Source organism: Onychostruthus taczanowskii, unplaced genomic scaffold (genome assembly GCF_017590055.1).
Source record: "Onychostruthus taczanowskii isolate IOZ18803 unplaced genomic scaffold, ASM1759005v1 scaffold288, whole genome shotgun sequence".
NCBI classification, from domain to species: domain Eukaryota; kingdom Metazoa; phylum Chordata; class Aves; order Passeriformes; family Passeridae; genus Onychostruthus; species Onychostruthus taczanowskii.
In genome coordinates, this window is record NW_024500217.1 from 49,351 (window position 1) to 70,828 (window position 21,478).

The following is a 21,478-nucleotide window of genomic DNA, read 5'->3' on the forward strand; positions in this document are numbered from 1 at the left end:
CCGTCCCGTCCGTCAGGGGCCGCGCGGGCTCCACGCGCCCCTCGCGCCTTCTCCCGCCGGCCGTAGGCCGCGCGCCCCTCACGGGGTCCCGCCCGCCGCCCCGGCGCCCGTTCGCGAGGTGCCCGCGGCCGCCACGCTCCTCGGAACCTACCGCGCACGTTTTATTTAAACCACACCGCACTTCGTATCCCTGCCTCGGGCCGGGAGCTCCATGCTGACCTCCACAGCCGGGGCCCGGGCTGGACACCGGCTGGAGAGACTCCCCCGCTCAGCAAAAAGAGGATAAAAGGTGAATGGCTGAGCCGGTGAGGGGCTCGCAGCTGCGTGGGAGTGCTTCGATTGCCCCTGGCCAAGTGGTGTTGTTGCCCCCAGATAAGGGTCCCAGCCGTCTGGTGCCGCTTATTGCAAAACCACAGAACCAACTAGACTGGAAAATACCTCTTGAGATCAGCGAGTCCAATTTATAACCAACCCATGGCAGTGACCGTGGCTATGGCAGTGGGCACCACACCCAGTCTTTCCTTAAACACCTTCAGGGACAGCGAGTGACTCCAGCAATGAGTGAGTGACCATTCCAATGTCTGATCACCCTTCCTGTGAAGAAATTCCTTCTAATGTCCAACCAAAAACCCCTGCCGCATCTTTCGACATCTTGTCCTGGTCCTTGTTCCCTGGGAGCAGAGCCCCACACCCACCACGGGGTTGTCAAGAGTGATAAGGGCGCCCCTGACCTTACTGCAGAGGTCACAATACTTTTGTTCTGCAGGTAGGAGTCTGGGATTTAAACCCACCGCGTCTCGACTGCTTTTTGTACTAGAGCCAGGATTTCCAAACCTTTTGATGTAATTCTGCAACTTGTTCTGAAAGGGAAGTCTGAAACCTTGTGAACTCAAATGAAAAAATTGACCCCAAAGAGATCTTCAGTCCTTGGTGTCACCAGCCATGTAGCAGCCAATGGTTATTCTCTGGCAATACTTATGTGCCACACCTTAAAAAGTGGGATTTGGGTGGACATTTGCTCTTTTTCCTTTTGATGCTTTGATATAATTACTGAGTACTGTTTTTTTTCTATAAAATGTGCACTAGAAGGTGTGATTGTTGTAACCCAGAGCTGGTGTGTGACTCACAAGAAGTAGAAAATGTAAATACTAAAAAAATAATGCGTGTTTTTTTCTTTACCCCCATAATGCCGGGCATGACCACATGGAATTTGAGTTACTTAAATGAGGAGCACTCACACGTTTCAAAAATCAAACGGGGGGGGGGGGGGGGGGGGGAACAAGCTGTCATTTGAATATTTATTTAATTTATGTTGAGCTTTGAAAATTGCCTTTATCACCTAATCAAGAAGCCATTATCTCTGTTCAAACAACACACTCTTGTGACCTTTGTTCAGGGGACTTCTTTCCTGATCTTCAAGTTAGCTTTACAAGCTAACTTGAAGATCAGGAAAGAAAATATCTATTGTTTTTGTAATGCTGCCCATTACAAAAGCATCAGACATTTTAAAGTAAAGGTTTAAGTAATTTCCAAGGATATTACATCTACTGAAATAATTATTCTGTTAGTAACTTCTGTGCCTCTTTTACCATGCTCCTTACCATGAAAGTGCCTTTGCATTTCTGAGATTATGGAATTACGTGGAGCAGTAAAGGGCATTCTCACTTGCAGCCATCAATTGAAACTGTATTGCCCTCTGCTCTTGCTTGACTTGCATAAGAAACTGCAATTACGTTCTCTGCCAGGTACCTCTTAAAGGGAAAAGAACAAAGATTAAAAATTTTAATGTCCCTGACATGGCAACCAAAAGCACCAGTAGCTAGTTAATAATGGGCCCTTTAATGTTTGCTGTTTTCAGGTATTATGCTGAATCAAGACACCACCTGATGCCAGAAATCAGAGTTGGAGAGTGAGAGGTGATTTTATCTATGCTGGTTTAGCTAAAGAGTTACTTGTAGAATTGCCATGTGGATAAAAGAGAATGTTTGACATATCCTAGTGGTTTGGTCAAATCAAATCACTGATAAAGTGGTAAATAAGCAAAGAATTTGTGAAATTAAGTGCTTCCAATGCCTCTATTCTAGTTAAGCATCCCTCCTCATCTGCCTGTAGAAATTTTCCTCTCCCAGAAACAGTGTTAGCAATGCATTGTGCTAAAGAAAGCACTAATCTGGTTTGCTCTGCATGCACTGCTCAAGTTGTATTTCTTGTATGAACACATGTTGTCAGTAATGGATTTGTTTCAATATGATCACAAGGCAGCAAATTTCAGTATCTTGTGCTGGTGTGCTTCCTAGATGTGGTGCTGCACTTCTGTTAAGAGGAATGGTAATTAATGGCTCACATAAAGAGAAAATACACAGTGAATTTTACAGTAGTCATTCTTATTATGTAATTCCATGTATAAGACCACTCACAGAATGCCCAGGTGGAATCTTCATCCTTAGGGTTACTCGAAAGCTCTCTGGATGTGGTCCTGAGCAAGGAGCTTTAGTGACCACATTTCTAAAAATACTCTGTTGTAAAGTTCCAGTTAATAATAATTTAAAAGTTTAAAAAATCACTGATAGTAATGTGAATTGAAAATATTTTGTTATCTCTATAACCTTCAGGAAGCTGAACTTTCTGTGACTGTATGCCCTGCTGTCAGAGTGCTCAGGCTATTTTAGGCTGCTTTCCTCAAGGAGCTACTTTGTTATTTCTCTTTCTAGGACAGGAATTGTGAAGTTGAACATCGTAGCTGTCAGCAGGAGATTTGCAGGGAAGTGCCTCGAGTTCAGCATCCAATTCCACTGCTGAAACACTGCTTGTGGGAACCCTGGCAAGTGATGCTGTTCGTTGCACAGGTCTCTTTCAAGTGTCATGTTTTCTGGTAATGTTTCTTTTATTCAAGGTAATTTTAAAAGGCTGTTGATACCTTTCATTTATTATACCTTAATTTTAATGTCTGATGGGTTTCAAGGGGGAACTGCAGCCTTTTGTAGGTATGTACTTCTAGGCAAGAAGTTACTGATATAAACAGACCCCCAAATACCTCATAAATCTCTCAGTAGATTGGGTTAAATATTTGATATATTTTAAGTATAAATAATGAAATTATTGCCTTCAATAAAAATAAAAAGAAGGCAGAGAGTTTCAGGTAGTAGTCAGAAACCATAGTCTTTCCTGATTCACATGCTGCTATAATGTTAATCTCTCACTTCAAAATTGTGATGAAATCTGGATTATAGCATTTATCATTTTTTCTCCTTGTCTTCATTCTGGGCTGTGATGTAACAAAAATATATCTTAATTTCTGAGCTATGAATAAATTTTTGCAGAGCGTGCAGATAACTTCAGGCTGTGCCTCTTGCAGGAGTGGTATAGGCACTTGGGTTCACTAGAGGTCACACTTCTTTTTTTCCTCCCTGTCTGCAAGAGACTGCTGCTCCTCATAGAGATACGCTGGTGGGCTGTGCTCCAGTCACGTTATTTACCCAGCAACATGACATCTGTAATTCTGTACAGGGTATAGCAGCACTGAATGGCTTTTAAATGATTAAAAAAAAAAAACAAACAAAAAAACCACCCACCCCCCACCCCTCCCCCCAAAAAAACCCAACAACAACAACAAAAAAAAAACAAACAAAAAAAAAAAAACCCAAACTTTTTAAAGATTAGACTGGGAAATGATGGCCAATAAATGACATGTGGCAGACTGAAAATACAATGTCTAAAAGCAATCTGGATTTTTGTCAGACAGTATCTCCACAGGCAGCAGCAGCATGTTGTTACAGAATCCTAAAATGGTTTCGTTTGGAACGGACCTTAAAGCTCATCCAGTTCCACCCTCCTGCCATGGCAGGGGCACTTTCCAGTTTCTCAGTGCCCCATACAACTTGGTCTGGAGCAGTTCCATGGAGAGCTTCTCCAGGCAACTGCGTATCCCAGGAGGTCTGTAAGATTAGCCCCACAGCAGACAGACACAGTTGTAGCTGCATGCAGGCATCCAAAAGAATCACTGCTGCCGTGTGCTAGCCTGGATACTGGTGTGGTAGCAGGGAAAAGTGACGGTGGAGGAATAATTGGCAGCCCCAAATCCGGGTGTGGGAGCAGCTCTCAGTGCAGGGCACAGCACCGGGTCACGAGGTGGCAGTGCCTGCACTACACTATGGAGTGCTCTACTCCAGCCCTACCTAATTCTGTATTCATTAGTCTGCATAAAATTAAATCATAATTAGGCATATTATTAAACAAGCTGATTAAATTTAACTGGAGTTTATTTGCTTTCAGTTGTTACACTACCTTTTAAAATTAGGCAAATTAAATCAGCTGGTCAAGCTCTGAGGTGAAGGCTGAGAAGGAAACAAACCCAAAACATTATGAAAACCTGGATTCCTAAACAAACAAATGCCTTTTTCAGGCATGCTAATTTCAGGGAATGCTAATTAAAACTTAATGCATGCACCAGAAACTACACTGCAAGAATATTAATAGCATGGTTTGAAGAAAAATAGAGATACAGTGTTTCAGTGCTTCACTTCTCTAAGTATATTTTTCCTGCTTGGATGAATTATTAGGAAAAGAAGATAACAGCTCAGAAATGTGTGTTTATTTAAGATCAAACACAGGGCACTTTCCTAGCTCTGGAACATCTAGAGCTAAGAGTTTAGAGTAGTCAGTAAAGAGCATGTTTGTACTTCAATTGCATTTTACTTTTTGTAGTCAAACATTTCACAGGTAATACCATCTAATTTTTTTTAGTGTACTTTAGATTTTGTTGTTTCAGTGTTTTAGAGGTAAGTTATCTCCACTAGGAGTTGAGACTCATGGCCATTTAAATGAGTCAATATTTTTGAGAAATTAAGAGGAATTCTGCTTATCAAAGGGAAATATACACACAAGTCTTTCACAAGAGTTATTTCCTGAAAGGGTGAGTTGGGGCAAAGGTCTGCTTGCTTCGTGTCCTTGAATTAGAAGATTGCATTTTAAAACATTATTTATGCACCCAAGTTTTTTATATGTAGGAAAAAAAAGAAAAGCTTGCTATTATATTGTTATTTGTGGGATCCTTCGGAAGATGTTATTTCCCTAAGTGACGTGCTACTGAAAATGCTTCATTTATTTTGTATTTCTTCTGTCACGTATTTGTAGTGGAATCCATCACACATTCTTAAAGCAGCCTATGAAGCATTTTTCTTAAGACCAGATCTCAATTAGTTCTTGTCAACAAGCGGCATCTAAGTTCTTATTTAAGAAGATTCCTACTGCACAGACATATCCAAAAGTTAATGTTTGTTTAAAATGCAGATTCTTACACAAATTCCTTCCCCCCTCAGCTCCTTAGTGAGAAATGACACATGTAATTTTCAATGGCATGTCAATAGCAGAATTCTTTGTACTGTGGGATTAACAAAACAGACTACATTGACATTGCACAGACACTCCACTTCTTGGGTTCAACTGAATAGATTCTCAATATTCTCACGCTGAATTGTTTGCCATAACTCATTGAGTCGGAAAAATGTTACATTCACATCAAGACATTTTCCTCTACTGCAAAATGACTGATTTCAGAGGATTTACATCAGGAATGAATTTAGTTTGAGAACATTAATTATATTTTCTATTTGAAGACTTTTCTCCATGTCAGTGTAGTTCTCCTTTTCCTGAGTTTTTGTACCATATCATATTTGAAAGCTGTTTCTTTGAGCTTGCTCTTTACATGTCTCACTTAAACCTTCTGTCCACCTTTGCCTTTCTAACTTGGGCCACCTTTTTATCTTTTTGCTCTGAAGGTTCTCTTGCTCCATCTTCTGATGGCTCATTAGTTCCATGCTGACCCTCTTTTAAGCCTGCTCTTGGGTACTCCCACCCACAAGGGGTGTGTTCTTGCAGGCTGCCTACAAGTACATGACAAGCACCCGCCCAGGGACACGAGTGTACGTTGTAATAATCTCTAAGTTTGTGATGTATGGCTGAACACGTTGGATAAGGACTCAGCATTCCTCTTTCCTTCCTTCTGGCATCTTCCCAGCTGAAAGGACTGCCTACAGAATGACCTGCTTTTCCAAAGTTATTCAGCACCATATGTCCTGTATCCAGACTTCCTTATAATAAGTAGATATGAAAGGCAGACTCTTAGCTTGTCTGTGCTGTGGATTCCACATTGTGGAATGGGTAATAAAAATTCCTGGCTTCTTGGAAATGGCATACATTATAACGGCATAAAGGGAATAGGGGATTCTGAGCTTCTTCCGTGTGCAATTAAAAGCAAAATTCTGTTATGAGTTGAACATAGACTTTTCTCTCCATTAGCTAGTTTTCCATATCTTTTGCATGTAAAGAAAGTTGTTCAGCACTGCACACATAACCTTTTTCTTTTTTCCCCTATGAGAATGCTGCTTGAGTGCAATAAATCCACTGCAGAGCCCATAATACCCGAAATAAACTTTACTTGCACCTGCCATCTTCTATTCCAAATGCCATCTCTATTGAAACACTCCTCTATATTCTGTATGTAGCATCTCAACCAAGCTGAATTATTTCATCTGCCATGAAGGGATTAAACATGTCAACAGTAATTATCTTTGCCTTAATCTCTGGCAGTTGCTTTTCCTTAAATATGCTCAGATGTTCATTATAACTTTCTCACTGAATCTCTTGCTGCATAAATCTATCAAGGTATCACTTGCCGGCATAGCAAGTGCTGACACGTGTCCACTCTTGCAAACAGAAGATGGTCAGGAGGGTTTTACTCATAAATTCTAGTCTGTGTTGTTCTAGTTAAAATCCCAGCAGAGCTTATGCTCTGCTTGGAAGCCTGTTAGGCTGCTGGAAAGCAATTCCAACCTACAAGAGGACTGAGAATTTTTGCAGAGCTTTGTGTTATTAATATGAAATACTTAGTGCTTTGAATTCTAATGGCAGTCAAGCTTTACTTTTAACCAGAAGAACTGGCAGAGGTGAGTGAGGACAAGAGAGCAAGCAAGAATTACTAACTGGATATTTAAATTTCATGGATTTTTTAAAGATACATGACTCCCAAGCAGTGGGCTCGTAAGGGTTTCAGTTTATACAATGACTGACTAATATTTTGTAGACAAAATATTTCATGTGCTATTTTTCAAAACCTATTAGTAATTCTTGCTGTTAAAATCAGTTTCACTTCATGTCATGATTAATTAACAAGTTTAGTTATGTAAAATGGCTGTAAAATATCATTTACCAAGACCTTGAAATAAAGGTTTTGATAAAAATACCACAGAAGTCAAGAGAAAAAAAAAATTAATATCAAGCTTTAAAGGATGGTCCTTTTTTAATATTAAAACCATCTTTCACTCTTTTGAAATACTTGTACTGGAAAAAAAGTGCGTCATCAAATATACATTAACCTAAAACTGCACGAAAAGATAACTACAGTCCTCTTTATTAAAGGAAACTTGTGTTGATTACATTTACACTATATTCCTGATGAAAGGCTAGCAATTAAAGCTAGTAACTAGACAAATACATTTAGGATTCTCTCTGGGCATTACAATATTCCTGATAAGGTTTTTGGCATCAGCAGTACAATGCAGTAAAATACTTGTGCTCCAGGAAGGCATAGAGGATGACAAATACACATTGTGGTGTGCCCATCAAAATAAAATCCTGTTTGCTCTGCTTGGCAGCCTCTCCAGTTCTTCACAGAAATGATAAATCTCTGAGGATATTTTCTTGGGAAGACACAAAGGAAAAAGAACCAAGAGCCTTAAATGCATCTGAATATTAATTTCTTAGCTATCTTGTTCTGTTTTGTTTCTTCCCCCTCGGAGAACTCAGGAAAATGTGTGGTGCTCTAACAAAGAGTCTTTTTTTTTTCCTTCTGAATAATCTGACGTGGGGAAAATCTGCATCCAGTGATGATTATTATGAACTGGGGTTTTCACTGCAAATTCCCTGCTGGCTGTACTCCAGAATGTGGCCTGTCAGTCAGGTAGGGGCGATGTGCAGCATTGGCTCCTTTTCCCCCTGAAGGGACTGATACAGTGTTTAGCCACAATGGAGAGTTGTCCATTAAAATGACAGGGGCCTGGAAAGACACTCAGCAGGCTGATCTCCGAGATGATGCATGTTAACAGGCAGGCAGACACATTTTCTAAGGACCATCTATCCTGAGGGAAGCTCGCTGAGCATCCTCACCAGCCGGGAATGCCTTTGTGTTAGTTTAATGAAGGGAAGCTCCTCTTGAGAGAACTTTGTGGCATGAAATGATGCTCCACAACATGGGTTTTGTTACCAGGCTGGGATAGCAACCAGCTGGTTTTACACCTATTTCCTTCTGCTGTTTCTTGTCCGAGTTACAGCAGCATCCAGGAGCATCAGCTGAATTAAAAAGTCTGTTTTCATATGGTGTTCATGATCACAAAATACACAAGGATGGATTTTCCAGCAATCAGACGCTTACTGGAAAGAAGGCCTTAAATCTTCTAGAATCCTTGCTCTCTTTAGTTGGTTGCGGACTTTAGGTACTGAGTCCCTTCCCCCTAGCCAAGCCCATTCCAGCTTCCCATTCCAGCCTCCACAAACAGCTGCCTCTGGCTATGCCTGGGATTATGTTAAACTTTCTGCATTATAGATAAGCAAACTTTTATTGGGCCAAAGAGTGAAAAAGAATTAGAATGTGTCACAGCACCTTCATCTGTGAGAAGGTACTCCTGGTGCCTTCAGTGATTACTTCACACAAAATACCTGTTTAGCATAGAGCAAGAATGGCACGTGGATTCCCTCATTTTTTCATTGCAATGTTTTTCTTTCTCTGTTCTAATAAAAAGTCAGTTATGCTCTACAAGTGACAGAGCTTCAACAGAAGAATATCCTCCTGTGATTAAGGCCATTGTAAGGAAACAGGGCAGAGAAGTTCAAATGTCCCTGTGTAGAGAAGAACTTCAACTGTCTTACTAGGGAGGATTTCCCTAGATTAATTTTGTGGGATGGTGCAGAGGTACTTTATTCTAGAAGATGGCGTAGACTAAAAAATCCTGAGGATAAAAAGGTGCTGCTTATCAAAATTACAAAGGCCTGGGAGGGTGAGAGTTCAGCTTACTGAGTATGTTAAGAGCTCAGCTTTTTACCATGCTACTACCATAGCTTGTAGTAGCAAGATTATGTCCTCTTTATTAATTTAGCCTAGATACCCATTGCTTTCTTAATCTATTTAAATTACTATCTTTACATTAAGAAAAGGTAAATTCTGAAGCGTTTTTTATCTTGGGGGTGTGGGGGAAGTTGTAAGGTTCAGACACATCTCTCTGTTCTCTGTTTCCCCACATTCAACAAATCTGTGGAAGTCAGTACCACTGCTGCTTTTCAGTTCACATCTCAACCACTGGATTTCATCTGAGCACATGGTCAAAGAGAGACACTATCAGGTAAGCAAAGCTCAATATTTTTCCTTTAGAATTTACAGTATGTACAAACAAGCATTGACAGACAAGTTTCAAGCAATTAAATACATGAATAAATGTCCTGATTAGAGCAGGAGATTTGGAAGTAGGGTCAGGTTCATTCAGTTATGAAAAGACAAAAGTTCCCGATTCTGTGAGCTTCAGAGACCAGAGAGTGCTCCCAAAGGAAATGCAGTCTGACTATGGATTGGTGTTGGCATGGAAAGCTACTTCTGTATTGGAAAAGGCACAATGGAAATTTTGTGTACAAAAAATCACACCAATTACCTTGGTGGCAGTGCTAGTAGTGCCTTAAGTGGCCTTTACACTCAGGCCAGATTGCTCTTGCAAATTTTGTTTTCCTTCACTTAATTGCTGGAATGAGGCTGAGCGGGTCCAAGCCAGTACATGGGGATGGCTTGCCAGGGTAAGTGACGGGCTGCTGGGTTGGAGATAAGCATGTTTCTCTAGTTGTTTGCAGACAGTCCTGCCTCATGTTGAATAATTTCTCTCTGTAATCAGTGAATCACAGATTAAGATAAACACTCGTATGGAGTCAATAAACCTAATTTTTATTTTTATAATTAAATCTTGAGAGCCACCTGATTCTGCACTGAATCAAGACTGTAATTTCAGCAGTAAACATCTGATATTTTATTGTAATGAAGAAGGTAAATATGAATAGAGCCACATTTTTGATTAATTAGAATTTTGTTGCCAAGGAATTAATCTGTTTTCCTTTCTCTGTGGAAAAAAACCCCCAACCCTCTCTAAAATGAGTTTCTCAGCAGGGATAATTGTAGAAATGTTGAGTGCACTCCAGCAGCAGACATGTTTCAATGTTTCTTTGTTTTTCTGGAGCAAGTGGAATATGGGAGAGAATAGATGACCATTAAATAGTGGCTATGGCTGTTACTTTTCCAGATCATAATGTAACACAAAAGCTAGTTCTGGACCTAGGACTTCCTGGCCACTCAGCTATTTCTGGGTGAGATAAGAACGTGTTTAGCTCAGGCTGTATTAACTCAGACCCGTATTCATGTAGAAATGGCTCCAGGCTGGAAGTCTATACTAGTTAGCTGTTGCTGTATCAACTGAAGAGCTGCTGTAGTAATACATTACAAGACTGTACTTCCTTGGGTGATCTTTTGGACTGATTCCCATATTCTCATGAGGCAATGGGGGTGATGCTAGCAGAACTGACAAGCCCCCAAAATGAGTTAACTGTACTGCACTAAACTTTGCTGAATTACTTGTGATTTTTGGATGTGAATCCATTTGTGCACATAGCAAGCTAACATGTAATTTCCATGGTTATGGATAAATAGAGCAACCACTTAGTATCTTAAAATATTGCTTTCTGTCATTACTTATGGCAGCAGGGGATGCATTTCATTTCTCCTAAGGTTAAGGGAAGAAATGCTCTTTCTTTGCTAAGAAAAGCTACCACACTTACACGATTTGTAGTAAGCAATGTGTCTGTTGCCGTGTTCCTGCTTTAATATATCTCTGTAGGATGCAGAAAGCTGTGTTCAAAATAAGGATAACCAAACAACATTAGAACATTCAAAAGGATACTGTCTCCATATCAGAAGTGCAGATCCAATGCTGCAGTTCAGGCTCATCAATATTGATTTAGATGTGTGTAATTGAAACTTGCTGTCACTGTGTGCTTCTAGCAAAGTGTGAAATTGAGGAACTGGAAGACAATACCCAAATGCATGGATGCATGACTGCAGCCTTGAGTGCTTTCCTTGTGGGTGACCGAAGGATTTTATTGCCTGGTTACCCGCAGAGGAGAGAGCAAAGAAACTCTTAGGCATGAGAATAATTTGGGTGCTAAATTTTACTTCTTAATTTTACTGTTAACTAGAAAAAAAAACCCCAACCCAAAGCCCTGTGTAAGATTGATTAATGTATAATAAGCAGTTGAGTCTTGCTGGTAACGTAGTTGAGACTCTACTGTTGATATTTTTAAATCACTTTCTCTCAAAGAGGTGTAATGTAATTTTCTTGTGTGAGTGATGATGTACATGGATTGAAAACTTGAACATGATGATCTGGGCTATTTCTTAAGAAAATATTTACGGTTAAATAAGGACTGGGTTGTTTCATCCTCCAGCTCATGCTATGTGAAGAGCTCTCCCCATACAGAAGAACTTATTTTTGAAGATTTTCTATTGTATTAATGATTTCTCCAGGTGTAGGGAGATGGATGGAGAAGAAAGAGGCCCTTGTCCCTTTAAGAGCCATGTAAAAGAGCATCAAATAAGTTTGCTCAGTAAACAGAGTTTTTGTCAATGAGGTATTAGTTCTTGTGCACGAGTGTCCTAAATAGTGGATGAAAACTCTAGTATCTGCAGTAAAATATAACAGATTTTTCTATGTTAGTCTAACTAAACAAGGTAGAAGACCCTGAATATAGCAACTTGGTAAGAAGTTACCCCCAAAAACAATTTCTATTTTTTGTCTGTTTGAGCAAGCAGGACATGGTTTATTTTGAGATAAAAATTTTTGTGTGAACTCAACTTTGTATCCTTCTAGGACAGGGAAAGCCATTTTATTCCCTTCTGGTCAAGTACATTTATGTCTCATGGAAAGAGTGAACAAATGCTATTTAAATAAAGCACCTCAATATACATATTTATAATTTCCTGCATCCTTTTGAAAAAGAATAAAATCTTGTACACATCCCAGGAATTGCAGCCAAACAGTCTTTTCACTCTAAGAGGAAGTAAATTAATACAGTGAATCCAAATTTCTTCTCTGTCAGTTCAAAATTCAGGTATCCTACTAAAACCCATAATCTGCCTTAACTCTGAAACCTTGTAAACATCTGCTTACAAAGTGAAAGAAACAATAGGTTGAAATTGACTGCTAACTCATGGATATATTTTGTTTTCTTTCTTGCTCTGATTAATATTTTACTCCTAAACAGTGTTTTGAACACCTCTGACACTATTGTTACAGGAGCTATATTATGAAAGAATGACAGATGGTGGATGAGGAGAACCTTTTTCATAAATATTTTCCTTTTGCAATGCTTCTATTTTATCTTCTGTAAAATAGTTAGGTAAAAATATAATATTCTTTCTGGTACTAAAGAGAAAATCTGTAAATAATTTAATTCTTTGACTCCAGGAAGTAGCATTTTACCTACCAGCTCTCAAAATTTAAAAAAAAAAAAAAAAAGGTATCAGAAGCTTGAAGTGGTGTCTCTTCCTGGTTGCTAGCATATTTGCTTCTTCTTCTTTCACAATTTCATCACAGGTATGGGCTTCAACCCTTCCAGTATCAATATTAAAACTGCTATTTTGGGTTTTAAAAAGTCCTTTCAGTCTCTTACAGTGTAACAGTATAATTTCATTTCACATTCTACCTCCTTAAAAGGTTGTCACAGCAGCAGTAAACCCAAGATTAGTTAAAAGCCATGACAAAATTGTAACATTCCTATACATAAGAAAACAGGCGATGAAAGATTTCCACCACACTGAAAATTCCTGTTCTCTTACATCTTCTTAACTGACACTTAGTGCTTGGATAATAATGAGAACATAGGAAAAAAAAGATTATAGCTTTATGTTAGTGACAGTAGAGTTATGGCTGAAGAGCTGCTTTCATTCTAAGCCTTCATTTTCAGCACTTACAGCTTCTGAATATATTACCCTATGGGCTTCCATTACACATGCTTGCTTTCCTTCCAAAAGGGGGTTTGTGGCTTTTTTTGTTTAGTCTTTTTCTTTCTTTTTTTTTTTTATTACATTTTCTTGGCTGTTTATTTGATATCTAAACATGGGGGAAAGTATCCTCACTATTTCATTAATAGTTCAGATTTTTTCCCTGCACATTGGTGCTGGTGTTTCTGCAGAACATCTGCCTTTGATACAGTAGAGGAAATTTCTTTTATAGATAACTATATAAAGTTCTTAAAACCTACCTCTTCTATTTTGGTTTTTACTTCTTGAAATAAGCATGGAATTTATCCTTAGAAAAAGAATCCTGAAGTGTGATATCATAGTTAAAAATGTAAATATGTGCTAACTTATTCACGAAGTTTCTCTGTGTGAATAATGGCTACACATATCTGAGTAAAAAGAATAGATGATTTCTGACAGTTTAGAGCAGGACTTCACTCTCCTTTATGAAGTGGTGGGAAAACATCATCTGTTTCACCAACAAATACCATAAATAAAAGCCAGACTTCATACACAGCTTCAGTTTTGGATTTTCTAACGTTCACAAACAATAACATCCCTCTGTTTATGTACAGTTTAGATTAGTGGGCCTGATCTGGGGAAAATGATGAGGAATCAGGAAAGTCAAACCCACTGCTATGGGTTCCTGATGGAGGCCTCAACTGTCATCCCCAACAATAATAATTTCAGTTTCTTGGCTTTCAGTGGAAATGAATTAACTCAAAAGATTAATTAACATCAAGGGTTTTGTATTTGAGTGAGAAGTTATTCCATGTGCCTGTGCACATGCACAAAAAGAATGAAGGATCAGCAAAAAGAACCAAAGATCATTAAACACAAACAAAACCCCAATCCTGAGTGGGAAGTTTCTCTCATACAACCATCATTTACAGTCTTTCTAAAGTTCTTTAAGAATGTGAGTGTTGTGGATTTGAGAACTTTTATAGGTACTTTGTTATGTTTTCAACTACTGTTAGGTTCAGATTCAACAATATACCAATATTGTCCATTGTAATTCTAAAACAAAAGGGCTTTTTGTAGAGAAAAAAGCATCTGTAGATAGCAAATTGTTAATATCTGTACTACCTGTGTTCCTAGGACCAACTTTGGTGTAGTGCTTGACACAGCTGGCACTAGCAGTAGCATCTTGAAGTAACAAAACATATCTGAGCAAGGTCCTCCTCACCCTCAGGGCCTCTCCAAGGCCATAATTTCACAGGGAACATGGTCCTGTGTCGCTTGTCCCGGATGGAAGGTGACAGGGAGGGCGACAGACCCCCGCTTTGAGCCCCGTTGAATCCCAGCTACCAGTGACAGCGCAGCATAAACAAAAGAGCAGCACCACGGGTCCTGGGGTAACTTTATTTGATGGTAAAATTTCCACTCTTCAGCATGCCAGGACCCCGAACTGAGGGCAAACAATGACTTATATATGGGGCCAGGTCTCAGGGGAGGATACAATTTTTAACAAATCAGGATAATTGGGAGTGAAAAACAAGGCGGGGAATACAATGCTGTCGTGGTTTGACCCGGAAGTGAGGTTTTGGGAAGTTATGGTCAAACCAATCAGTGGCCAACTTTTAAATAATGCATAAACCAATAAAGAATTTCAAGGGAGGAAAACAGCTTCAGTGAACTAATAGAGTTTGGAGAAATAGAAAACTGACAGGGAAGTTTCTCAAGGGAAGGCAGGTTCCGGGAGAAACTGGCATTTAATGAAATCAGGAGTAAGGAAAGTTCTGAGAAAAGGGCAGAGACAAAAAGACAGCATAAGGAAATTACAAAATTACAAATCAAACAGTAAGCATACTAATAAAACAAAAACCAAACTACAACAGTCCTGGCAATGCTGCTGATCTCATTAGGACTGGGAACATGGTTTGTTGTTTGCTTGCTTGTTTGTTCCTATAAGCTATGCCAAATTAAAATGCATTTAAATAAACATGTGTAGACTTCAGAACTCTCATGTCTCAGGCAGTGAGAATCCATGGAGCTCCCCTGAAGAAGGACATAAACAGATATTAGCTCTACAGAAATACTGTCCTGTCTTTCCAAGCTACCATGGGACGTTGTGAGGAGAGACAGATCAAGGAAAATCCAAGGCTGTGGAGCACTGCACCCTGTGAGCAAAACTCCTGCACTCATAAACCTGAGCATGACATCTAACTGCTGCTAAAAACAGCATCTCTTTGGAACAAGGATGCTGTTCCAAAGAGGAGGGAAGATCCCATAAAAGTGATGGCCTTGGAAATACGTAGGCTGTTTTCTAAAGGAAATAGTAAGTAAGAGTCTAAGGCACAGTTTTATCCCTTCTCTTCCTTTTTTTCATAATTTCCCCCCCTCTCCGCTTCCTCAAATCTCTCACAATAGCTTGGTCAACAGCATTTTCTTGCTTCATTGGTTTTGAAAAGGACTTGCTGTTCCCTGCTGTTAGATTATTTCCAGGAGACTGTCTCAGGTCAATAGTTATAACATTCTTTGCTGCACACCCCCTCTCCCCCACTCAGACAGAAAAATAATAAAATTAAACAAGAATAAATTAACAAATTAAATTGGGAAGTGAGAAAGTCAAGCATGTTTGTATTTACAGGATTGATTCAGCAATTTAGTGTATGGATTATTTTTCTATTCAAGAACCTGGTCTCTGCATGCAATTCCCATTGAGCAAATTCTCCTACAAGGCATAAGTACTAACAGTTAGATTTCAAGTGAAATTACCAAAGAAATATAGGGACTTTTTATTGGTATTAATTTTATTTCTTCAAGAAAGAAAAAGATTCCTTCCTTCAAAAAGCCTAGGGGACTTTTTGTAAGTCTTGACTGTAAAGAACTTAGCCAAAATAAACATCATCCTTGGACCTTGAAGATCTCTAAGTTTTTTTCCTACTCTTCTTCAGCTTTAACAGTGTATAAAGGGGCAGAAAGATGTTCCCCTGAGGCACAGGGTGATAAGCACTGCAGAGGGCAGGCCCAGCTCATGCTGTGACTCCTGCTCTTTCTCACACTCCTGGTTCATTCAGCTCTTGTAGTAAAAACTGGTCCATACACAGAAGTGTTCAGTGCACATTTCCCAGCTGGGGTTCACCTGCAACTGTTCTTCCCTCCCCCCTGCATATCTTCTGCATTTAAAGGTGTGACAGGTTAGGACTGCCAGTATAAAATAGATGTATTAGGTTTGTTTGGCACTCCAGTAAGTTCTGGTTAATATTCGGAGGGGCTTGAATTTTCTGTAACTGCTTGAACTGATTCAATTAGCATGGGAGCAGGTACTTGCAAACAAAGACAGTTCCTGTTAACTGAAATGAAAATTTGATTATATTGTGTTTAAATAGGACAAGTATGATGACTAGCAACCATTGATAGTTTTACCGTTTACAAAAAAATGGGAAAGACCATAGCAGGTGGATTTGACAGCAGCAGGAGTGAACAAGAAGACAGCTCAATATCCAACTAACCTGTCTTGGGAACAAACATGTTACCTTTATTCCTTTATTCTTCAAAGTCTAATTAAAACTGTCTTTGATGCACATTTTAGTTGTTATCTGTGTGTGCTATTGTAGGGTCACAGAGTTATCCAGCAGCCAAGATTTTTGTGGTGAAGCCCAGTTTGGGTTCTTGAATTTTGCAGACCTCTCAAAATCTTCCATTTATTTCCTTCTCTATGTATTATTTTGCCTACCTATAATCTATGTGCTGCAGGAGCAAAGAGATTGTTTTGATCTTATATTCATTACTAGTCATTAAAACTTTCAGTTCAAGTTTTTGCTTGTACTTTTGTAGCTGAAAAATTCAGGTTCTGTTGATGACAAACTGCTGGTGCACAAGCACCTGCTACACAAAAGGTTTTGGAAAAACAGAAGAGATGTTTTTGCTGGAACAGCCCCTATTTCAAAGACGGTTGTCTTGCTTATACAAGACAACTAAAGATAAACATATCAGGTAATTGTCTTATCCACATATTGGGGGAATGTCTTAATTGTGAAGCTATGAAAATGACTCAGGTTATGTGACTTTCTGGCCTAACAGCAGTCATCCCTACAGAGTACAAGAACTTGGGCTGCAGAAGTTGAAGTTCTGGCTCAAGCCAGAAAGAATATAAATTCTTTGAGTCACACAACTATTTGCAACACACAACTATTTGCTATCCAAGGGTATTTCACTGAGTATAACTCAGAGTAGCTGAGGGTGGAAGGCATCTCTGGAGCTCATATAGTTTAGCCCCCTGCTCAAACAGAGTCAGCCACATAAGCAACATGTTCCTTCATTTGATCACACTTAAAGTAAAAAAAAAAAAAAAAAAAAAAAAAAAAAAAACAAAAAACAAAAAAAAAAACAAACAAACAAAAAAACCAACAACAACAACAAAAAAAAACAACCCAGAAAACCAAACCAAGACTTTAAAAATATTGAACCAGAATTTCCTGTATTTCAGCTCAGGCCCATTTCTTCCAATGGGCAGCAATGAGAAGAGTTTTGCTTTGTCTTCTCCCTGGATCCCTATGGGAATTCACACACAGTTTTACCTATTTCAGTGGAAAGAGGTGAAGAAATGGTGTAGGATGCCTGGGTGCCTGTGATGCCCAGCTGTTTATTTTCAGAAGAAGCCTTGGGAGTATTCACTTACTGTCTTTGCTGATACAAGAACAAGAGGCATTGCCTGGCTCAGGCTATAAGCCACAAATTTCTGGAAGCTGGGACTACACAGTACATAAATATAACTGTGCTTGGTTTGCTCCTATATCTCCTCACAGACTTGGGTTACTGAGCTCTCCTGCTAGGGACAGAACTTTGAGCAAAACTGCATTTTGGCATGACTTGGTACATCTGCTTTTACTTTCTAAGACTTTAGAGAAGTTTCAGAGGGATAGATGCCCTCCTATAGGAAATAAAAATTGCTCCTAGATGTTTATCTTGAAGCTTATTATAATTGTAAATAAAGGCTAATACTTAGGTCTTGTTTGCTTTTTAGAGAGTGTGAAATGAGCTTCCACTGGTAATTGCAGGTGTTTTTGACTGATGTGAAGCTGTTTTCTCTGTAAGCAGATATTTCTCAGTTTCTTGCTTTGTTCAAAGTATGAATAAAAAAAAACAATTTGGAAAAAATATCGAATTGCAATGAGGTTAATTTTCTTGTGCCTCAGGACAGCAAGAACTTCTGAGGTAGGAAATTACATGCTCTCAACATGACTGTTGACTCTTGCATTGAATGAAAGCTGTACATCAAGAGGGATCTCTCATTACATGATTACAGCACATATTCTACTTGGAAGATACAAAGCACTTCCCCTTGGGTCCTGCTTATGAATTTTTACAGCTTGGAGAACTGCAAATAGGCTTGAGAGGAAAGTGTATCTGTGACCAATGGAAACATAAAAGGGGAAGAAAAGTTGCAAGACTTCACAGACCTCCTGAAATTCCATGTCCCTGTGCAAAGATGCTGTTTTTATCACTGCACGCAGTACCGCACCCTTTGGGATGAATTCTGCCAGCTATCAATAGAATTATTTATATACAAAACTTGTCAGGTTAGCAAAGGCACAGGAATGCAGCTGGTCATTAAAGAGGTAATTGCATTTAAATGCACTGTACATTGTGCATTCCAGTGAGAACCAGGACTCCTTTCCTTGCTGTGCCCTCTGTGTTCAGAGACTGGATTTGATTCTGAGCAGGAGATCATTTCTCCAACTCTACTGTCTTGGCTAAGTGACTTCATACAGTCCTGAATGTGGTAATTTGTAAAGCAAATCCATTTCAGTACAAAAGTGTTCTGTAAAATCTGTTATCTCTAAAGGCTGAAATTAAGTATAACACATTCAAAACAACATTTTTTTTTCAGTCTGATCTATTCCCTGTTTATTTCTGCTATCATGTTGTCATTGCATCCAATCTGTCTGTACATAAACAGTTGTAAACACTTCTTACCAATTTTTCCAGTACTGTGAATTGCCTTGAAGGCACATGGGATAGATAGAAAGAGGAAAACAGGGGATTTTCCATATGGTCTGAATAGTATATGATATTTTAAGAAGGCTATTTCCCATTCATATCCATTCATCTCTTTGAATTTCAACTTTTAAATCATTACCTTTTCTCTCAGGACTGCTGTGAGGCTTAATTCATTAATGTCCATAGAGTGCATTGAAATCCTTAGATAAAAGAGAGTGTAGAAGTGGAAAATATTAAAGCAAAAATGTGAACTCACAACCTCTCCTTTACCTCACCTGTTCATGAAGATCTTTATAATCATATAAACTTACCTTAGAATCAAGACAAATATATTTTCCTTTGATGTGCAGATAACATGAGGTTGCAAATGCCCATTTAAATTTTTTTTTTCATATTAACAAAGTTAATGTCAAAACTTCTTAGCAATGTTATAATCTTCTATTCTGTGCTTCCCCAATTAAAAATGCGGTCCTGGTTATATCCAGCTGAATTTTGTAGGACTGCATCAATGCTGAAAGATTTACACTGCTCTCTCTATAGGCTCACATTAGGAAAACAGAAGTTCCTCCATAAGGTTCAGGCTGTAAAATAATTGGCCTAATATGATCTTTTCAAAATACATATTTTGTTTTTTAAAGGGGAACCATCTTCTCTATCCTAAGATCTGCATTGGTTTCTGTAAAACAGATTCCTCATTTTCATAGAATGATCGGATAATTCAGGTTAGAACGGCCTCAGAAGATCTCTAGTCCAAACTTTTGCTCCAAGCCAGGACAGATCAGGTTTCTCACTGATTTATCCAGGCATAGAATATGCGTTGCCTACCAACTTCCATCTGGAGCCACTAGGTCATCCATTAACTCAGCTGCCTCTGTTTCCATCTCTGAAGCTGTAAGACTGTCCACAGTCATTCTCAGGAACTTCTTTCTCCCAAGAAAGAGGACTGGACAGAGGGGAGAGTAGGGTATGAACTGTTAATAAGCCTCAGGGAACTTTAAAGTAAGCCTTTTGGAAACCTTGGAGTACACATATTTAAGGGCAGAGTCAGAGCAAGGAAATAAGGGTTGTCACCTCAGCTTCTTGGTTTGGATATTGGAAGTCCCATTTTCCAGGCCTGCTAAAAGAAGAAATTCCCTCTTGGCTGTAGCCACTAATGAAAATCTGTGGAAAGCTGCTTTTTCCAGGCATTTGTGATCACCCTCTTGATCCACATGAGGCATCCCATACCATCTTTCACTGTCTCCAAGAGGAAAGGCTTCCTGTCTTCTGAGTCAAGATGAAAAGACTGACCTGCTGCAGAAGGTTTCACTTTTCTCTCCAGTGCTGATCTTACAGCCCTGGCTGGGCAATGCTTCGTGATATTGCAATCTTTACTGACAAATAGGATGGAGAACACTTCATCAGCAGGGAAAAACCTCACCATTCAACGCTCAGTTGCAACATGCCAGATACCCAGATTGTCCAAGACAGAGCAGCTAGTCATGCTTTCAAAAAGATACTGTTATAGTGTCTCTCATCTTCCCATTGGAGTTCATATTCATTTCTGACAAGAGCCATTGTATTTCAGAAATTCCCCTTTCCGCTGCTGCTGTGACATTATCCTGCTCTTCCAGTTCAGCCATTTAAAGTCAGTATGAAAGTTTACTGGTCTCTTTATTAGCAGACAGAGCAGATATCTACAAGCCAGTGGTGGAGAGCAACTAGTTTCAACCTATTTAAATACTCAAATAAGCATATGGTTATTCAGATTTCTCTTCAAACTTCAGGTCCGAAAGTTTCTCCTGTATTACATAGGCATGTGTTGATATAATCTGGAATTTTGAGTTGACCATAATATTGCTACTAGATATTAGGCTAGGGTTGTTTTACCACCACTTCATCCTCAAAGAAGAATTAATCATTGACTTAATTAGAATGCTAATATGAATGATTGTGTTGTTATGCATATGTTGATTTATTTAACTTTTTCAGCCTTCTAGGTCCCTTTTGAAAACAAGCTTAGCCAATCAAACGTAACAAGCTTTTACCTGAGTGTGTATAAATGTTAAGTAAACAAAATATTTTTGCTGCTTATGCTTGCAGTATTCAGCTTCATTAAACATGTTTGTACATAGTCTATGGCCTTTTGCAGCATACGTGACTAACTTGTGAGGCACATTTCATTCAGATAAAAGAAAACACAGAAAATGTGTTCTGGAGAACTCGTTTGAATGTGGCTCTCCCAAGGCACTCTTAAGGTGTCCTGTTCAAGCAAAACAGAGAGCCCAAATCTTGAAAACTGTGAGGAGAAAAAGGAGTGCTGTGGTTTAACCTCAGTCAGCAGTCAAGCCCCTCACAGCCACTCGCTCACTGCCCCAGGTGTGGGATCAGGGAGAGAATCAGAAGAGTAAAAATTTGTGGATTGAGATAAAGACAGTTTTTTAGGGAAAG